The sequence below is a fragment of the Ascaphus truei genome, chromosome 1 (genome assembly GCF_040206685.1).
Source record: "Ascaphus truei isolate aAscTru1 chromosome 1, aAscTru1.hap1, whole genome shotgun sequence".
Lineage (NCBI taxonomy): Eukaryota > Metazoa > Chordata > Amphibia > Anura > Ascaphidae > Ascaphus > Ascaphus truei.
Window position 1 is genome coordinate 492,204,180 of NC_134483.1, and position 14,561 is coordinate 492,218,740.

General features: G+C 41.3%; 1 protein-coding gene across 1 annotated transcript in view; it reads right to left on the reverse strand.

Moving 5' to 3' along the window:
- Positions 1–503: 503 nt before the first annotated feature.
- The window catches only part of LOC142464908 (cytosolic beta-glucosidase-like), a 151,186-nt gene continuing 137,128 nt past the window's right edge, over positions 504–14,561 (reverse strand). The window contains exon 8 of the transcript XR_012787753.1: positions 504–605. The gene's annotated coding sequence lies outside the window, so the exon portion shown is untranslated. The remainder of the gene's footprint in view (positions 606–14,561) is intronic.

The following is a 14,561-nucleotide window of genomic DNA, read 5'->3' on the forward strand; positions in this document are numbered from 1 at the left end:
GCCCACAAATGAATATAATGTATAAAGAAATATTATACAACCAGATGGAAGGTGGTATCCACTTGGACTCTCTTCATGAAGACGATAAATCATGTAAAAGATATAAAAACAAACATAGTGTAATACAGTAACTAACAAACATACAACACTACTCACAAATAACAGACAAACGATTGCTGAGACAAAACAAATGACTGATGTAAATAAAAAGCATTTAATACAATAACTAAGTGAACAAATAAATTATATCACTAAAAACAAAGGGTCACACGTGCACTACCAACAATAGTTGGACTGGCCGCTTACCAGACACTAAAGAGTAGAAAGCAGTGGATAAATCTGAGAGTATCCCCTCTCGTGATGGTGAAAATAAGCTCCTGAGCGTCTCATATGATCAGCAGGAGCTTCGGAGAGGGACCCTCCCTGCCTTCCACACCACAGACCTCCGCAGGGCAGACGTGCAGGGCAGCGTGTCGCAGGGGAAGGCGTCGTCACGTGCGCAGCAGCAGCGCAGGATTCAAGCCGACAGCAACAGGCCAGCGATGTCGTCAATGCCCTGCTCGGCACAGCAGCAGCCGTAGACAGGAACAATGGCCGGGATATGTCTGTGGAGATGATGTAGAAAGTGTTGTGGATGCTGTAATGACAGCTGTGCACGCATAGACCACCCTACGCGTTTCGGAAGACTGCGCTTCCTTCCTCATTGGTAAAAAAGAAGCGCTACTTTTTTACCCCTGAGGAAGGAAGCGCAGTCAGGATATACAGTTGAGATCCATACTCTTTTCTAGTTTATTTACATGTTCAGGTTTACGAAGCTAAGCAATAGAAAATGTGCTCGCAGTTTAGTATTCTTTAGCTGCAATTTACACACATGAGCATCGTCATGATCATTTGCATTGTTTTAACTATATATGGGTGTTTGCAAAATTGTGTATTTTCGCTGTGATACTGTAAAGTCTGTCAATATAAAAATATTTAAAAAAACATTACAGCTATGCTAACCGATGTCCCTATTTATAGTGTACACTTTACTTGTTATCTCATAAACCTCTTGCATGTACAGATTTAAAATGACTTGTTGTTCTTGGAACTGGGAAAAACCATCAGGCCGTGACCACGACTGCTCCAGTGACGGAGGATTAGCGCTGTGGTGTTCATTCCCGGAAATATGGACCCAACATAGCGCAACCGCACTACCTCCTGTGCTGCGGCTTTAACTTTTTTGTGATAGGCTCCGTAGGCAGTAAGTCACGCTACCTGTTTGATCAGAATCTCAGTCTGATAATTAAAGTAAATTGTGCAGTGTAGCCAAACAACATGACATAATTTACTTTTAAGTGGATATTTATGAAAGTCTACCAATTGCAAAAAAAACCCTCAAATCTATCAGAGACAAATTATAAATTTCTTTAGATTTTTTTTAACCTCTGATAAACAGAACTCTTTTTTCATGCAATTAATTTGCAGCCAATATCTATAAATAACCCTCTTAGGGACTTTCTCATGCCATTTGGCTTAGCAGTGCATACATTACTAATAAGAAAGAAAGAAAGAAAGAAAGAAAGAAAGAAAGAAAGAAAGAAAGAAAGAAAGAAAGAAAGAAAGAAAGAAAGAAGAAACAGCATGGACCTGTGAAGTATGAAAGTAACAAAGATAAATGCATAAGTAATATAGAATGCGATTGGAAGCCTGGGGACGGATTTAAGGAGGTGAACAAATTAGACTCTTTCTATGAAGAAGTGATGCAATTCTTGCTGAGCATTTTGAATGCATTCAAAAGTAGAAAGTTGTGTGTCGGGAATGACAGAAAGTAGTAGATTAGAATAGTTAGGACAAGGTATGCAATAGTTAGGGCATGCATTACTTTTTAAATGTAGAGGAACACAATATAGTTTTTGTATTCTGTATTAAAACTAGGTGAACCATCTATAATATACTGTTCAAGAGCAATGATTTGTAGGCAAATTATTCCCAGAAAAGTACAGTTTTTTTTGTAGGCTGTGGTATCTATTGAAGAGTTTTAACAAAGTTCTTCAAAGATGTGTCATGCTTTTAGAAAGCAAGCAGCACACAAGCAAGCATCATTGTATATCCAAAATGGGAGTCAATTTCAGTTTACTTTAGAACTGTATTGTTTCCCTATGTTGTTATTGTCAGTTAACTATTGGTTATGTCTATATGTCATATGTATGTATGTATGTATATCTGTATTTATATCCAGTCCCTGTCACTAAGAGCTTACAATCTAAGTGGTAAGTAGGGAGAACTTACAGAGACAATAGGAGGGTTTACTGGTAAGTGCGTCTGTAAGGGGTCAAGGTCAGTGCATCTGAGGTGTATAGTGTCAGTCAGCGGAGCTACCCAAGTGCTTCATTAAAGAGGTGTGTTTTAAGGTGGGTATTAAAGGGGGGCAGATGGCAAGGACATTTCAGACGTGTGGGGCAGTGAGTAAGAAAAGTCTTAGGTGGGAGAGGGCTTTAGATACAAAAGGGGTAGGCAGAAGACATCCTTCAGCAGAATGTAAGAGTCAGGCAAGTGTGTAGTGAGAAATTAGGGCTGAAATGTAAGGAGGAGCAGAACAGTGTATAGTTTTAAAAGAGAGGGGGATAATTTTGTTCTGTAAGTAATACAGGATTTAATAGGAAGCCAGGAGAGAGATTTCAGCAGGAGAGACGTTGAGACAGATTTATAAGAGAGTACAGTTATTCTAGCTGTAGCGTTTAGGATAGATTGTAGGGGAGACAGGTGAGAGCAGGAATGACGAAAGTAGAAGGTTACAATAGTTGAGACGGGAGAGAATGAGGGCCTGTGTTAGAGTTTTAGCAGTAGAGGGAGAGAGGAAAATCTTTGCAATGTTATGGAGGAAAAACTACAGGTTTAAGTTACATTGTGAACGAGAGAGGAGAATGAGAGGGAGAAGTCAAATGTGATTCCCTAGGCAGTGTGCTTGTGATACTGGGTGTATGATAGCACTGCCGGCAGTAATGTAGGAGGGAGACATAGGGCCGGCTTTAGGGGAAAGTATTAGGAGCTGCATCTTTTACATTTTAAGTTTGAGATGCCAGAGGGCAATTCAGGATGATATACGTGTAATGGAGAGACATTCAGAGACTTTTGTCTGTACAGCAGGTGTAAGGTATGTTTCATGCTTAACATTTTTTTTCCATTGTTTTAATTCGACAGGTAAAAATACACTAACTGAAATAATAGGTAAAACTATTTGTTTTGGAAGTCATTAAATCACATAATTTTTATAATGATGAAAACGTTGTATGGTGCTCTAAAGAATACAGCGAACACTACACATGTCTTGATTGTAGAAAAGTGGATTAACCCAATAACGGATATAGATATGAAATGTCCAAAAGATGCATGTAAACACTACAATCCCACAATGCACGGTAGTAAGGATGTTTGAGTAGTAAGCATCTATAAAGGAACAATCATTATGAATAAAGTCCAGAACTATCCTGGAGAGACTCACATGGGAAGGTGTCCACGATGAAGAGTGGGTCCTCAGGTGTCCAGGTGTCCACGGGTTAACTGTGCCTCCGCCTGTTGAAGAGCAAATGTAGCAAAGGAGGGGAGAAAACGGAGCACTAGATCCACGAGGCTATGCCAAAAAATGCAAGGATGCGTTCCCACAGTGCAGGCTTATTTAATGGTCAGATACAAAAAAGATACACACCAACGCGTTTCGGACTACAACAAGTCCTTTCTCAAGGTGAATAAAATACTTACCCCCCTGGAGTGTTATTTATATGAATTACCTGCACCTCTGTGCCAATCGTAGTAGTTGTAGTCCGAAACGCGTTGGTGTGTATCTTTTTTGTATCTGACCATTAAATAAGCCTGCACTGTGGGAACGCATCCTTGCATTTTTTGGCATAGCCTCGTGGATCTAGTGCTCCGTTTTCTCCCCTCCTTTGCTACATAATTTTTATAGCTATACATAGAAAATGGGAGTCAGCGATAGAGAACGAACATGTGGGATAGTCGTGTGAGCATATATTACTAAAGAAAAGTTGCATTGTTTGGCAGGTTTATTTTGAAATAGAAGGAATTTATATATTTTTTTTAAAGCAGGCATGATTGCAAAATATTTATATTCTCTGTTTAGTGTTCATTGACGAGAGTGCAGGTTAAAAACAGTTTAACCAACATATTTTGGGAGATATGAGAGTACAATTAAGGTGTATTGATCTAGTCTGGAGAAGAGATGCCAGATGCAAGAAAGGTATAAATGAAATGAGCAGGTGGCTAAATAATGGGATTATATATACAGAAATTGAGCCGCTTTCGTAACAAGATCTACAGTAGGTATTGACGACTCGAAGCCGAAGGAAATTAGAGGAGAAACTAAAACATAAAAATCAGAACGTTATCAATATGATAATATGAAGTCCTTAAATGGAGAGTGGGAAATGAAGGATAATGGAAGAAAGAAAGCAGATGAAATAGATGTTTAAAATTGGAAGGCAGGAGGAATTTGGTGGAAAGTTTGAATAGATAGTACTGTAAGAGGAGAGCACAAAATAATATTGGTGTTTTTTTGTAGATCCACAAAGTGGTACAGTAGTCAGTCGATTGAAAAGAATGAGGTGGTAATTCATAAAGTAAACAGCAGCTAACTGTATTATTTAAGTCAGTCATTAGTTCACAGATGTTTGGAGTGATGTTCTGTTTCCCAAATGCTTCAAACACTTTCAAAAGAAAAATGAAAACTGTAATTGGCCATTTAGGAATGAAAGCAATAAGTTGAGCAATTTATTTGAACAATCATTGAATAATGAGGCACAACAATAATACTTTAATTAGAGACACATACTATATGATTTTTCCATTAAAAAAAAAAAAAATAAGCTTCAACATCAATCATGAAAATTGTATTTTAAAAAACTGGAATAACATACTTCTTTGGTTTCATATAAGTCTTTAAATAGCAGTTACAAAATAGTTACCTTCTACTGCTCTTTTTATTAATTTAAAGAAATATCTTAAAAAAGGAAACGTTTCTTTAAGAGATCTAGTAACTATTAAATTGACAATGATCAGCATTCAATATTGCTACACTTTTTAAAAGGCAAGTACAATTCCATCTCAACATTAACAACCATTTAAGAAGATTGTGGTCAACCATAATCAAGCTGAATCGGGACACTACAAGATAGTTTTACAGTGGCTTGATACAACACACAGACATACGATTTTTAGAGCACAACCCAAATTATATATTTACAGATGTATATTGCCTTCAAGGTGGTCAGGTATTTTATTTATTTTTTATGTATAAAATGTTTTACCAGGAAGTAATACATTGAGAGTTACCTCTCATTTTGAAGTATGTCCTGGGCATAGAGTTATTATGACAAATATGTAACCCATATTCCACCCCCAGACACATATGCTACAGTATATCTAGGGTGTGTGAGGGCTGGCTACACGTGCTTCAGTGGTGCGTACCTGCCGGTAACAGGAGGGCCTGAGCTTCCCGCGATGATGTTGGGGACACAGGACCAGGCTTCTGGGGTAGTTGCCTCATTCTTTAGTGGTGGTGCAGCGCCTCCATCCTCTACACCTTCCCAGGGATATGGGGTAGGACCCGTATAGAAGAAATAACCCTGGTCCCAGGGTGGATGCTCCAGAATCACACACAGTCTCTGGTAAAATCAGCAATGTCTCTTTATTGTCTCTAGCTCGCACACAGCAGCCTTGGCAGCACACAGCAGCAGCAGCACACAAGGCACTCCAAAGGTGTACAGGCCTTCTCCTCTCCTCTCCTTTCCTCCAAGATGCACTCCGACAGGATGGTCTGTGAGGGGTCTCAATACCCCAATGCCCACCTCAGAGGGTATCCTCTGGGTGGGGGTAGATCTTCCCCATCACCCCCTCATCAGGGTGAGGGGCATTGGTCCACCGGAGCTCTGCTCACTCTCCAACCAATAGGCCAGAGTTCTCTCTCTCTCTCCTGCTCCCAGGAGAGAGCTCGACCTACTCCTCCAACTCCCAGGACAGACTCGAACGAGAACCCGAACGAGAACCAACTGTCACTCACAGGAACTGGCTACTAAATAGTCAGCAGAGGTGTAGAGGAGCACAGCAGCGTTTCTTGGCAGCATACCAGCTAGTGGATCGCCAAAATGAGGGTAACTCCAAGCAGGGATTAGTATTAAAAGAATACTTTAATGGTCAGTGCAAAGCAAAACAATGGTAGGAGCGCACCTACGCGTTTCGTCCGTAAAGTCCTCCTACCATTGTTTTGCTTTGCACTGACCATTAAAGTATTCTTTTAATACTAATCCCTGCTTGGAGTTACCCTCATTTTGGCGATCCACTAGCTGGTATGCTGCCAAGAAACGCTGCTGTGCTCCTCTACACCTCTGCTGTTTATGTTTACCCTGAGAGGACTGCACGCAGGAACGGATCCACGCATCAAGGACACCACTAAGGGAGGTAAAGGGCTTAGGCCCATTATTATTTTACCCTCCAGTGCTGGACTGATTGAGTTGTTTCCCCAGGGTGTAGTACACCATCAATAGGAGACCTATTTTGGGGTACCCGCGTGGGAACCACCAGGCCTCTGGTTTCACACCCTGGGATGTTATGGATTATACTCTATGTCCCTAAACCTGGATCCACTATGGTATAAGGGATTATCAGTACAATAATGAGCTATCTATGGTGATGCACCATAAACACCATTCACCTATCTACTAAATAGTCAGCCCCACCTCTCATGATGTCAGCAGGACCTCCCCTCTGTATCATGCCTGCAGCAGAGTCAGGGGCCTGCATCTATCACTCAAGGCAGGGCGTGAAGGGGCAAAAACCCATGATTACTACTGGCGCCTGCCCTTAACAGGATTTACCACAGTAGGAGAAAGATATATATAGCCCATGCTGTTTACAGGGGGCTACAAATACATGGTTACAAATACACACTGTAGTTACATAAGTGAACAGAGTATACATTATATACAAGACATTGCATGCACATGTAACATAGTTTGCACCCCCCCCCCCCCAATCGCAGAGGGACCATGTGGGGAAATCTACATATGTTACCAGTGTGGTGCAATACCTGATAGGCTCAAAGGAGGCCTGAACCTCTGTCACTGGGAGCCTGGGGTGTATCCTGGAACGTATGCTTACAGCGCCTACACCTGTGCAGGGATTCCAGGCATATAGAATGACCCCTGACACAGGACCCACAAATAGGAAACACATACAATGAAGTATATATAAACTGTTTACTTTATGGGCAGAACAATAACATCACATCAATAACAGCATCACAGCCGTGTCACCCCTTAATCTGGCCTCACTGGACCTCCACCCCACCGCTATACCCAAGTCTCCCAATAGTCCAGCAACCCACGCGTGATCAGCGCCTGTAAGGAAACCGGTATGTGGGTTAAAGTTGGTGCACTTGTAGAAATACCTGCCCGAGGCTCCTGCACCCGGGTACAGCAAACAACAGGAAAGGACCCGTCTGCGTCCAGCGCTGAATCCGCAGCAATGGTGTCCTCTTCCAATTCAGATGTCACTCACACAGTCTCTATCTTGAGTGACGCAGGTCTGATCCCATACCACACTTGTCACACTGCTCCCTCCTTGTCAGAGCATGCAGCACTGCAGCTGTCTCCCTGACTAAGCTAACTGTTAAAAGGGCAAAGTCCCTACCTTAGGGCCTTCCCTACAGCAGCTATACATCTACTGGTGAGTTGGGCCTAGGGGGTAACCTGGCCTAGTGTGTAGGGGCACTTGCTCCCTACACACACACTACCTCCCCTTCCCTTATACCAGCTGCAACTCACTCATGTGCTTCACTGTCTGCTTCCTGACTCAGCACACAACAATGTATCCAAATGCTGCATAAGAATCTGTAAGCCTTAGTGGCTGTTTGGCTGCATGTGATCTGGGTGAAAGGGCAGACCCCAGAGGCTGCTGGGAGTTGTAGTCCACTCATGACCTTTTTATCATTGGGGCCGCATGTGTGATGTGTAATAGCCACCGCTACTCTCCACTGAGCCTGCGCAACTATGTAATGGCCGCCACATCGCCCTAACTGAGCATGCGCGACTTCTAGGGGTCCGTGCACTACAGAGCACTATCTGTGACCTGCCTCCCTCTCTGTAATGGTGACCGCTTCGCGTCTGCACATACACAACCCTCCGAGCATGCTCGGACACAACCAAGATGGCGGCGCTCTGCCTCCGTTGCCACCGGGAGCCCCCGGTGATGCACTCGCCCCTGCAACTGCCTCACATACCGCGGGGGTCCACTACTCCGCGCAGGTGAGGGGGGCCAGGGGAAACCCTGCTACACACAGTTAAAGATTATATATATATATTATAGGTATATGTAACAGTTACAGACCAGATTAAAATGTGGGACAGCCTTAGTTTTAATGATCTTAGTCTGGCGGCTGGCTGTGAGAGTCTCCGGTAGATTGTTCCAGTTTTGGGGTGCACGGTAAGAGAAGGAGGAGCAGCCGGATACTTTGCTGAACCATGGTACCATGAACAGTCTTTTGGAGTCAGATCTCAGATGATAAGTGCTTCATGTGGTAGGGGCGAGGAGCTTGTTCAGGTAGACGGGTAGCTTGCCCAGAAAGTATTTGAAGGCAAGACAGGAGATTAACTTTGCGCCTAGACTCAAGTGATGTCCAATCTAGTTCTTTGAGCATTTCGCAGTGATGTGTGTTGTAGTTGCATTGGAGAAAAAAACTGCATATTGAATTGTAGAGGGTGTCAAGTTTGCTAAGGTGGGTTTGTAGTGCCGAGCAATATACTATGTCCCCATAGTCGATAATTGGCATTAGCATCTGCAGTGCGATATGCTTTCTGATCAGCAGACTTAGGGAGGATTTGTTCCTATATAGTACACCTAGTTTAGCATAGGTTTTGGATGTCAGGGTAGAAATGTGCACCCCAAATGTTAAATGGGAGTCAAACCATATGCTCAAGTATTTAAAACTAGTAACAGGAGTTAGGGTGGTATTAGCATTGGTTCTGATCTGGAGCTCAGTCATTGGAAGCTTTAAAAATGTAGCCTTGGTTCCAAATAGAGTATCATTGTTACAGTCTTGTCAGTGTTTATAAACAGTGTGTTTTGGGAAATCCAATTTTCAAGACTCAAAAAGTCAGATTGAAGTACGTGTTCAAGGTCGGAGAGGCTAGGGCTGTGTGCATATAAGATTGTGTCATCCGCATACATGTGTATTGAAGCTCCCCTACAAGCTATAGGAAGATCATTGATGAACACCGAGAAGAGTAGGTGCCCCAGAACAGAGCCTTGCAGGACACCACAGGTGATATCCAAGGGGTTGTAGTTAGAGCCTAAGATAGACACATGTTGGGATCTACCTGATAGGTAGGAATGAAACCAGTTTAAAGCATGCTTACCAATTCCAGAGCACAGGAGTTTGTTAAGCAAGATAACATGATCAAAAGTATCAAAAGCCTTTGCAAAATCTGGGAATATTGCACCAGTGAGTTGTCCCAGTTCCATTCCACACTGGATCTCATTGCAAACTTTTAGCAGGGTGTTTACCATGGAGTATTTGGGACGAAAGCCACATTGGAATTGGCTAGAGAAATTTGTCTTGGTATAGTAATCGCTAAATTGGGAGTGAACACATTTTTCCATGACTTTGGATAGTATTGGGAGAAGAGAGATTGTCCTGTAGTTTGAGACAGTGTTTTTGTCTCCACTTTTGAAGATTTGGACAACTCTGGCAGTTTTGCTGGTCTTAGGGATATGGCCTGCAGACAGAATAGATTTGATTATGGAAGCAGTTGGTTTGGCAATGGCTGAGGCACTAAGTCTTAGGAACTTACGACTGCAGAAAATCGGGTCCACATTGGCTGCTTAGTTTTAATTTGAGGAGCGCTTGTGTAATCTTCTCTTCAGAATGAGGTTCACGTTTGTGGTTTGGGTTGCGTTTGGCTAATAAGTTAGTAGCACACCCCATAAAGTAATCATTGAATGCATTTGCAATGTCAGTCGGATTTGTCAGAGTAATATTGTTTAGTGATATTACTTATTTATTTATTTTATTTATTTATAAAATGTTTTACCAGGAAGTAATACATTGAGAGTTACCTCTCGTTTTCAAGTATGTCCTGGGCATAGTTAATATGACAAATAATACATGGTTACAAATACAGTTACATAAATGAACAGGGTATACATTATATACAATACATTGCATGCACAGTTAGAGAAGATGTAAATTGTAGGCTTATGTAACAGTTACAGACCAGACTAAAATGTGAGACAGCCTTTGTTTTGAAAGAACTTAAACTGGTGGTGGATGTGAGAGTCTCTGGTAGGTTGTTACAGTTTTGGGGTGCACGGTAAGAGAAGGAGGAGCGCCCGGATACGGATACTTGGTTGTTGATGGCTAGAAGGCTGGTATGTATTATTGATAACCTTCCAGAAGTTAGGTGGGTTTTCTGTATTCTGGCGAAGATTATCAGAGTAATATTATGCTTTTGCATGTCTTGTTTGCTTTGTGCACATATTCCGCAGACATCTGTAGTGATTAAGATCCTTAGTAGTGCTAGTTACTTTGTAGCTTTTTCACAAAGCATCCCTGAAATAGTAGGGCACTATAAGGTCAGTTGTAACCCTCATACTCTTCTTCTGCGTAGAGGGGCATGGATATCAGAGTTTTAAGAACTCGGATTGGAAATAGTCGAGAGTAGAATCAGGGTCGGTAATTAAGTTGATTCGGTACCAAGGGCAGTTGGTAAGGTCAGCCAGAAACTGTTGTGGTTTACAGTTTCTAAATGTTTTAGTGAGGAGAACTTTAGGGCTTGATTGGGGTGATTTAATTTTCCTTACACAGTACACTATTGCATGGTCAATGAAAATGTAAGGAAGAATGCCAGAGGATTGAATGGTTGTTGGAATTTGAGGAGAGAATGCAGTCTAGCAAGGAGTGGTTATGAGATTTCAGGTTTGTCCATGTGGGTTGGGAAATTAGCTGCATTAGGTTGTGACTTGTGTTGTATCTGGATTTTGTGGTTTTTAAGGAAGAGCCAATTGTAGTTGAAATCCCCAAGAACTAGCAGCTCACTCTTCATTCAGAGAGGAAATGGAGCCAAGAAACTTGGTGATATCAGTCAGGGACTGTAGAGGGGCTTTAAGTGGGTGGTAGATGCCAGCAATCAGGACGAGCTTAGAAAAGGGGAGGCAGATTTTGCCAACTAGGATTTCAAAAGAGGGTGGGCATAGGGGGCAATTTAACAGTGTAAATTGTAAGGTGTCTGCAATATAAAATAACACACCTCCTCCTCTTTTTGACCTATCTTTCGTAGAAATTGAGTATCCATGAAAGGCCATATTTGCATAAAGGGTTTTAGGGGTTAGCCATGTTTCTGTGAGAATGATGGCTTTGGGTTTATGCATAAGGCACCATGCACTTAGTTCATCTAGTTTGAACAGCAGGCTCTGGATATTTATATGGGCGACAGATCATTTTTAAATTTGAAGAGGGTATTCTCAGATGTATGGGACAGAGTTGAAAAGGGAGGGCCTGGGTTAAGTTCAATATCACCTGCTAAAAAGAGTAGTTGTTTGCAAGTTGTACATTTGTGATGTTTGCCATTAGAGTAAGCAGTGGTTGTGTGCTTGTTTTCAGAGTTATCCACCAATATTCAGTAGACCGTGCAAGGCTTTAGAGTAATCCAGGGTGTATATATATGTATATATAGATATTGGGTGTGGGCCAGGATGGAGGGGATTGGAATGGATAGAAAGAGTAACATTTCAAGAGGCCACAAGAAAGATCAAAGTTGAGATACATAGCAGGTTCATTATCACAGAGGTAGGTAGTGTTGCATGAAGCTGTTGTGAGCCAAGTGAGTGTGTGCAGACTAAACAGCAGAGGTGTGCCTTTTCTTTGCCAAAATGTTTTGCTGCCTTGCAATGCTAGGGCCTACACTGGCGACACACTTTATTCGAGCTCGGCTAGTCCCACGAATTTGGGTATACTCGGGTGTATTGAGGTTTGTGACTGTTTTCTGCCCGAGTGCATTGCGTTATTTTCCAGGCAGGGATTGAAACATTTTATTCCCGCTGGCTGCAATACTGCACAGTATATATATATATACTGCATTACAATTCATGAATTTATGCCATCTGGTAGACACGCGAAGCATTGCAGCCTATTAAATCCTAATCATTATCATTTAACAGATCAGCCGCCCGTCAGCCAGGCATGAACCATGGCTGGGAAGGCAAACGCAATGGGGCTTGTCTGAGGTGAGGAGCGGCGCATTCCAGGTATCTGCCAGGTACATACTGGGTATTTGCTCGAATAAAGTGTGTCGCAGCAGTATTCAAGGTTTGCAGAGGGAGTTGGTTGACGGGGTGGGCAGTTGTGTGCAGTCTGATGGGAGAGGCTGCAGTAAATAAGGTGTACAGGGAGGGTTAAAAGTACAGGCTGACAAGCATGGGATCATAGTGTGGACAGATAAGCTTACCGTTTGTTGTCTTGAGTAGAAGATGCAGTCCCCAGTCAACCTCTAGACAAACTATAGTCTAACTATATATTCTCACTTAAAGATGATCACTTAAGATGCAGCATTTTAGATGCAAAAGCTACCCTGCAAATGCTTTCCCTTAAACTGGTATTACATTTATACATCTAAGCAGTCACATGACCCTCCCTCCAATAAATCTGCCTGTTACAAGTTGGACGCTAAGCAGCACACAATTAACAAAACAATGTTTGCTATCCAAAACATACCAGAGATCAATAATAAAGACAGGGTGGGGTATTTCTTTTTAAAACAGGTAGTACCGCATCAATAAGGAATATGCTTACACATACAAACTGTAAAACTGCAAAATGCAATGAAAAAATCTACACCTTACTGTATAAGTAGAGGGCAAGTCCTAAAACAAATTGGACATCAGAAAAATGTGCTTTCAGTACATGTGAATAGGATAGCAATGTTACAATATATTTGTAATGAGGTTTACGAAGTATGGGATTCGGATTTATTTGGTGTGTTAACCTTGCAGTTGCATATAATCTATTTGCTAAAAAAAAGGAAAAAAAGCTTAGATGATGCACTTTCCCTTTAACAAGATGTCTTTGAGTATAATATCCCTTATACAAATTACATTTTGCAACACAAAGAAAACATTTGATTTCACACATCTCCGTGAAACTGGATGGAAATGTGCGCTTTATTCCAAGAAGAAATCTAATCAGTTTTCATCCACTATCCATTTTTTATCTCTAGTGTATTACAGAAGGTTCTGCTAGATTCCGGTTAAATTAAATAGGTTTTGTTTGTCCCATCGAGCTTCAAAGATTTGTCTTCTTAACTTAGCCTCACCTGCTTTAAAATATTATGGGACATTTTCAGGTTTACCATTTTTCAAATGTTAATACCCAAAGTATTTACTTGAGTGTCCTGATATACATTGTTGAACCCTTCTATTAGGCCCTTATTGCAGAGAATAGGTTAAATGAATCAAAGGTGCTATTTCCAGGTATACTTAAAAAAATACTTTTGCAAAATAAAGTGAATCTAATTCAACACACCTATCATCAATTATGAATTATTTATAAACATTGGGTGAGTAGCTTAAAAAAGCTCCACCACTTTTGAACCTAAGCACACACCCTCACTGCTCTCCCCTCTTCTCTCCCATGTACCCCATTATTCTCCCCTCTTCTCTCCTTGCTTTCTCCTCTTCTCCCACATGTACTCCATTGATCTCCCCCTTCTTCCTCTGCATCTCACTTATCCCTCTTCTCCTCTGCAACTTACAGTCCCCTTGTGTGACCCATAGTACACATATCCTCTCCTTATTGCTCGGCACTTAAAAGTACTCTAAGCTTCAGATACATAGAAGGAACTCCACTGTACACACAAAGTACAGCTCTAATTAATTCTGCCTTTTATGAAAGAGGTTCATGGTTCAAAACCTGCCATGTGCTCAAATTCTAAATAATTGTCATCGAAAGCTACACGGGACTCCATGTTCACTGGAGGAACACAACTATATAAATACAGTAGTACAATGATAAAGCAGCTTTGCTGTTGATAACGAGGTCTCTGTAAATAGCTCTGCCTTTGATGAACGTCTAAGGTTCATAAACTCAAGACCAAACTTATTTAAATTAAAAGGTAAATCTGAAGGAACTTCTCAGATTCAATCTCTATCTTTCCATAGCAAAATATTAAGTTAGAAAGCAGCTTGAAAGTGAGAGAAGAGTCCGATTTCATAATAAACTGTATTAATACATATTCGACAGATACAAGGTCAATCACTATGACCATACAAAAATATTGGCGTATTGTTCAAATGGAAGGAAAGATTAAAGAGTTGGCTAAAAATACACCAAGAATTGTATATAGAAAATATTTTTAAAAATGTAGGCGACTAAAATGTAAACATAACATAGTAGATGTTAGGGATATGTTCCCATTGATAAACTGATCAGCTGGTCTTCAGATGCAGATCAGCTGTCTTGTTTGGGTTCGATGTGAGTTTTGAAAATTAGGTTCTGTATGTGGAACAGGGGTATTTAA